The sequence below is a fragment of the Cucurbita moschata genome, unplaced genomic scaffold, assembly GCF_002738365.1.
Source record: "Cucurbita moschata cultivar Rifu unplaced genomic scaffold, Cmos_1.0 Cmo_Scf00173, whole genome shotgun sequence".
NCBI classification, from domain to species: Eukaryota; Viridiplantae; Streptophyta; class Magnoliopsida; order Cucurbitales; family Cucurbitaceae; genus Cucurbita; species Cucurbita moschata.
In genome coordinates, this window is record NW_019268689.1 from 34,189 (window position 1) to 41,402 (window position 7,214).

Below are 7,214 nucleotides of genomic sequence, written 5' to 3' on the forward strand. Positions count from 1 at the left end.
CATGAGTGCCATATTGCATCATGTCATTTGATCGACATAGGACACAACCCTAAGAGCGTGAAAATGATATTAATATAAATATCCACGAGTATGTGTTACCTAGAGTAACAAAGGGATTAGATTAGAGGGTTGTGTCAGAAGAGACATTATAATGGATTTAGAGGGACCTCATGCATATGGTATGTTCATAAGCATAGGGCTACTTCCCCTAGAGATGATGAGTGCAGACGCGCACCATATGATGAGCGTGAATGCGCACAGGTGCGAATACTCACAAATGAGGGTGTTCATGAGGCGCATGACACTATGGGGTTCCGCTGACCTCCAGACGTCACTATAGATTATCTTGACCAGAGGGTCTAGGGGGTGTGCGAGCTCCCTAGGGGTTCACACTCGCACGTGTGAGTCGTGTGTAGGGAAGTACTACACATTCAATTTGTCTGAGACTGGAGGCCACTCCTAAGATGATTAGAGATAGGTCCTTAAATCATGATTGCATGTGTTTGCATTTGCATGGCCCCTATAGTGGGGCCACTTACTGAGTATTCTTTGAAATACTCAGAATACTCAGGCCGTGTGCCACATCATTTTTTAGGTAAAGGTAAGACGCACTTGTACGGAGGACGGCGGCATCGCGAGCAGAGATTGTGGCACGTGCATAGGGTAGACTCATATTTAAATTCTTAGTTTTAAGTTAGAATAGGTTTTTTTGCATTCCATTGTTTTAAATTATTTGGTATTTATTTTTATTATATCTAAATTTAAGTATTTTGTATTTAAACACGTAAGACCATGACTGTGTTTTCTAGATAAGAAGTTGTTTTAAACGTTTTTTAAGTGTACGTCATAAATGATGTTCATGTAAGAGTTATATTTCTGCTTTATAGATGAGCATGAGATGTTCGTGGCGACTCTAGATAAGTGTAAATTTAGGGTCGTTACAAATCACTTAGACTTAAGTTATATTTAATTAGCCGGAGTATACCTAAGTAAATGAGTATACTCAACCATCTAAAATACTTAATGGGAGAAAAAAGGTATATGAGATACATCGTTTTCCTTTCACGCTCTCTGAAACATTTACACCGTGAGATTCATGTTCGGCCTCGTGTCGCCCTGGCAGCGACTTTCATTCGGAACGTATTTGCATGAGTCAATAACGAGGTGATTAGAGTAAGTATTTATCGTAAGTGGGAGAAGAAAGTATATCAACACGTCCTATGGTCTCCACCACTAGGTTGCACCGTGAGATTCCCATGTTCCGCTTGCATGTTGCCCTAGAGCAACTACCCATTTGGAGGGTTGTAACATGGGAGTCGAAACAACGCAAACTCCAGAAATGGATAGGATTTCTTAGGTACATTCCTAACTTTGGCTTTTCTTAATAATTTTTGGGTACATTATTACATTTGCTAAACTTGATTGGATTAAACCGGATTAAATCAAATCACTAATAGAATTTTCTTTATATCACAGCATGACAAACTCAATAGTACAATTACTCACTTTTGAGAAATTAAATGGCAACAATTATGCAACTTGTAAATCAAACGTAAACATAATACTTGTAATTGATGATTTAAGGTTTGTTTTAACTGAGGAATGTCCTCCAAACCCCAGCTCAAATGCAAACAAAACAGTTCGGGATGCATATGACAGATGGACAAAGGCAAATGACAAAGCCCAAGTGTACATTTTAGCAAGCCTATCTGATGTTCTGGCTAAGAAACACGACATCATGGGTACTGCTAAAGAGATTAGGGAATCTCTGAAATCGATGTTTGGACAACCTTCCTTCTCCCTTAGACATGACGCCATAAAATACATTTACAACTGCCGTATGAAAGAAGGGACCTCAGTTAGAGAACATGTCCTGGACATCATGGTCCATTTCAATGTGGCAGAAGAAAATGGAGATGTCATTGATGAGAAGAGTCAAGTCAATTTTATCATGGAGTCTCTTCGAAGAGCTTCTTCCAATTCCGCACAAATGTGACGATGAACAAGATAGAATATAACTTGACTGCTCATCTCTAAGAAATTACTACGAGGATCGTCCTCCAAAAGTAAGTCCAGACCTTCAACTTCTAAAAGTGTTTTGATAAAGAAGAAGGGTAAGGGGAAAAATAAGATTCCTACCGACCGTAAACACAAGGTTCAAAAAGCAGATAAAGGAAAATGTTTCCATTGTAACGAAAACGGGCACTAAAAGAGAAAGTGCCCAAAATACCTTGTAGAGAAAAAAGCTGAAAAGACAAAACAAGGTAAATATGATTTACTCGTAGAAATATGTTTAGTAGAGTATGATAACTCAACTTGGATACTAGATTCAGGGGCCACTAATCATATTTGTTCTTTTTTCTAGGAAACTAGCTCTTGGAGAATGCTTCCGGACGGCGAGATAACACTTAGGGTTGTCTCAGCAAGATCAATAGGAAATTTAAAATTATTTTTTGGAAATAGATTCATTATATTAAATAATGTACTTTTTGTTCGTGGAATGAAAAGAATCTAATATCTTTCTCTTGTTTATTAGAACAATTGTATAAAGTATCTTTTGAAATCAATGAAGCGTTCATTTGCAAAAGAGGTATTCATATTTGTTCTGTAAAACTAGAAAACAACTAATATATGTTAAAACCGAGCGAGACAAAAGTTATTTTAAATACCGAGATGTTTAAAACAGCTGAAACACAAAATAAACGACAAAAGATTTCTCCTAATACCTATCTTTGGTACTTAAGACTAGGCAACATTAATCTCAATAGGATTGAGAGATTGGTTAAAAGAGGACTTCTAAATGAGTTAGAAGACAACTCTTTACCTCCATGTGAGTCTTGTCTTGAGGGTAAAATGGCTAAACCATCATTTTCCGAAAAAGATTATAGAGACAAATAAACCTTAGAACTCGTGCATATAGATCCCTGTGGTCGAATGATTGTCAAAGCACGAGGAGTGTATGAATATTTCATCAGTTTTATTGATGATTATTCATGGTATGGCTATCTTTACCTAATGCATCACAAGTTCGAAGCTCTTGAAAAATTCAGAGAGTATAAGACTGAGGTTGAGAATCTATCAGGTAAAACTATTAAAACACTTCGATCAGATCGAGGTGGAGAGTATATGGACTTAAGATTTCAGGACTATATGATAGAACATGGAATAACGTCTCAACTCTCCGCCCTTGGTATGCCTCAACATAATTGTGTAGCAGAAAAGAGAAATAGAACTCTGTTAAACATGGTTCGGTCTATGATAAGTTCCGCTCAATTACCTAATCCATTTTTGGGGATATGTAGTGGAGACTGCTACATACATTTTGAACATGCTTCCTTCTAAGAGTGTTTCAGAAACACATTATGAGTTATGGAAAGGGCATAAAGGTAGTTTACGTCACTTTAGGATTTGGGGATGCCCAGCACATGTGTTGTTGCAAAACCCCAAGAAATTAGAACGTCGTTCAAAATTATGTATATTCGTAGGATACCCCAAAAAGACGAAAGGTAGTTTGTTTTATGACCCTCAAGAAAATAGAGTGTTTGTATCAACAAACGCTACATTCTTAGAGGAAGACCACATAAGAAATCATCAAACCTCGCAGCAAACTAGTATTAAGTGAGATTTCTAAAGAAGCTACTGATAAAATAACAAGAGTAGTTGATTAGGCTGGTCCTTCAACTAGAGTTGTTGATGAAGCTAGCACTTCTGGTCAATCACATCCTTCTCAAGAGTTGAGAATGACTCGACGTAGTGGGAGGGTTATAACTCAACCCGATCGTTACTTGGGGTTGGCAGAAACTCAAGTCATCATACTTGATGATGGCGTTGAGGATCCATTGACCTATAAACAGGCAATGAATGATGAAGATAGAGATCAGTGGATCAAAGCCATGAATCTTGAAATGGAGTCAATGTACTTCAATTCAGTCTGAGAACTTATAGATCAACCATATGGGGTAAAACCTATTGGTTGCAATTGGATCTACAAGAGGAAACGAGACTAAACCGGTAAGGTACAGACATTTAAATCTCGACTTGTAGCAAAGGGTTATACCCAAAGAGAGGGGGTGGACTATGAAGAAACCTTCTCTCCTGTTACTATGCTTAAATCGATTAGAATACTCTTATCCATTGCCACATTTTATTATTATGAAATTTGGAAAATGGATATTAAGACAGTCGATCTAAACGGCAATCTTGAAAAAAGTATCTATATGGCTCAACCAGAGGGGTTCATTGAATCAGATCACAAGCAAAGGGTTTGCAAGCTTAAAAGATCCATTTATGGGTTGAAGCAAGCATCTCGATCCTGAAATATAAAGTTTGATACTACGATCAAATCTTATGACTTTAAACAAAATGTTGACGAACCTTGTGTTTCTAAAAGGATAGTGAACTCTACAGTAGCTTTCCTGGTGTTGTACGTTGACGATATCCTACTCATTGGGAATGATGTGGGATTTCTGACTGACATTAAGCATTGGCTAGAGACACAATTCCAAATGAAAGATTTGGGAGAGGCTCAGTTTGTTTTTGGAATCCAAATTGTTCGGAATCGCAAGAACAAAACACTAGCATTGTCTCAGGCATCGTACATCGACAAAATGTTGTTTCCATATAAGATGCAGGATTCTAAGAAAAGATTATTACCTTTCAGGCACGGAGTTCATTTTTCGAACGAACAAAGTCCTAAGACACCTCAAGATGTTGAGGATATGAGAAACATTCCCTATGCGTCAGCAGTCGGTAGTGTGATGTATGCCATGCTATGGTCCCGACCCGACATATGTTGTGCAGTGGAAATTGTTAGCAGATATCAATCCAATCCAAGACGTGATCATTGGACTGCCGTTAAGAATATCCTAATGTATCTTAGGAGAACGGAGGACTATATGCTAATGTACGGTGCTAAGGATCTAATCCTTACAGGGTATACTGACTTAGATTTTCAGACCGATGTAGATTCGAGGAAATCGACATCAGGATCTGTCTTCACTCTGAAGGGAGAAGCAATAATATGGAGAAGCATAAAGCAAGGTTGCATTGCTGATTCCACCATGGAGGCTGAGTATGTTGCTACTTGTGAAGCAGCACAAGAATCTGCAAGGCTTAGGAAGTTCTTAACTTATTTGGAAGTTGTTCCAAATATGCATCTTCCCGTCACTCTTTATTGTGATAATAGTGGAGCAGTTGACTCCAGGTCTTGAACAAGGGGCCCCACCCTATCATTGACCTGAGAGGGATTCGGTTTACTGGGTGGACCACAAACCAATTGTTCATTAGAGGATCAGTGGAACATAAGGAACAAGAAGTAACTTCAGGTGTAAAATGATAAATTGACCCAACTCTAGTTACGAACAAGCTGTGAAGGATCGACTTACTAATCATGGTTATATCAAATGGACAGAAATATATCTAGAGTGAGGGGAGTGCAACTATTAGGCCATAGTGGAGTGTCCTAGTACTTAACGAATGTTGGTTAACAAGGTTAATGAGTTTAATTGGTTAATCTTGGATCGTTGAAGCCCATGAAATATATGTGATGGTGTTAATTTAACACATGCGGAAGAAATTTGGATCTTAGGCACTCTAAGTACATCAATTATAGTAAATTAGCTAGCATGTTCAAAAGCATTAAAACTTAATCAGTTTGAATACTAAACTTTTGTAGTTCAAATTCCTTTTTCCTTAGGAATCGGCTTTGAACCACCGCTAGTGGCTTCTCTACTATTCTCCGGCCTTAGAACGGGATTGTGGAATCCAGTGTGTGACGAAACTTGATAGGAATTTAATATATGAAAAGAGAGAGTTTTGAGAGAATTTCTGAAAGTTTTTCAAGCATTCTTTCCATGTAACTTGATCACTCTATTTATAGAGTCGTATTTGCATGTTTATGCAAATTTGAGATTACCAAATTTTGACAATCAAAATTCTACTCAAATTTGTGGGAATATGTGGCAAGCATTCAATTTTGAATTAACCAAATTTTGACACAAATTTCACTCAAATTTGTTAAACCATATATTGACACTCAATATTCCACTAACTCAAACATGGATTTTTCCATTAAAGTCAACATTTTGACTTTCTCTATTTTAATTCAACAATTAATTTCAAATCAAAATAATATTCAATGATTAATTAAACAATTTAATTAATATTTAACATTAAATGAAATACCAATCCCAATCAATTCAGCCACATTGATTATGGATCCCTATTCATAATTAAAATATTTAAATCTTATTTAAATATCTCAAATTCTCTCCTTTTGTTTAATTCGTAATTAAATCAAAATGCGGTTAAATATATCGTATATATTTAGCGCAGCGCATATTCCCTAATTTGAGTTCGAACACTTCAAACTCACTCGCCAAACTATTCTAAGGTTTAGTCCGATATGAGCTAGCAAGGGGACCTAATGGACCTACAGATCGTGGGCTTCAACGATCCGAGATTAACTGGCTAAACTCATTAACCTTTTAACCATCATTCGTTAACTACTAAGACACTCCACTATAGACTAGTAGTTGGACTCCCCTCACTATAGATATATTTATGTCCATTTGATATAACCATGATTAGTAAGTCAATCCTTCACAGGTTGTTCGTAACTAGAGCTGGGTCAATTTACCATTTTTACCCCTAAAGTTACTTCTTGTTCCTTAAGTCCCACTAAGCCTCTAATGAACAATTGGTTTGTGGTTCAACCACAAAACTGAATCCCTCTCGGGCCAATGAGAGGGTAGGGCCCCTTGTTCAAGATCTGGAGTCAGTACTTAAGGGAACAACCTCTCTACTATCCCTAAAAGTGGGTAGGAGTGAATTCTATCTTGCACTTTATGTGTCCAGCTATTCACCCAGTCTTACCTTTGAAATGGGAGCCTTATTGAGTAGGCGAACTCGGACCACTCTCACCCATGCAAATCTAAGGATAATTTCGAATACACAGGAGTTCATAGTTAGCTAAGGATTAAGATCGAGTTACCTAGGTCATCGAATGAAAAAATCAGTCTCAATAGTAAACGGCATTATAAAGTGAGAGTGATTTTCTTCATGGTCCAATCTTATGCAATACTCATTGCATAGGACGCCCCCACTCACATGTCTCGACATGTACAATTTAGTGATCACATTGTTTATATCATATACAAAAGTAGGCCGCATCCATAGTGTCCTCAGGATAAGGTACTCAGCCTTATCCATGTACT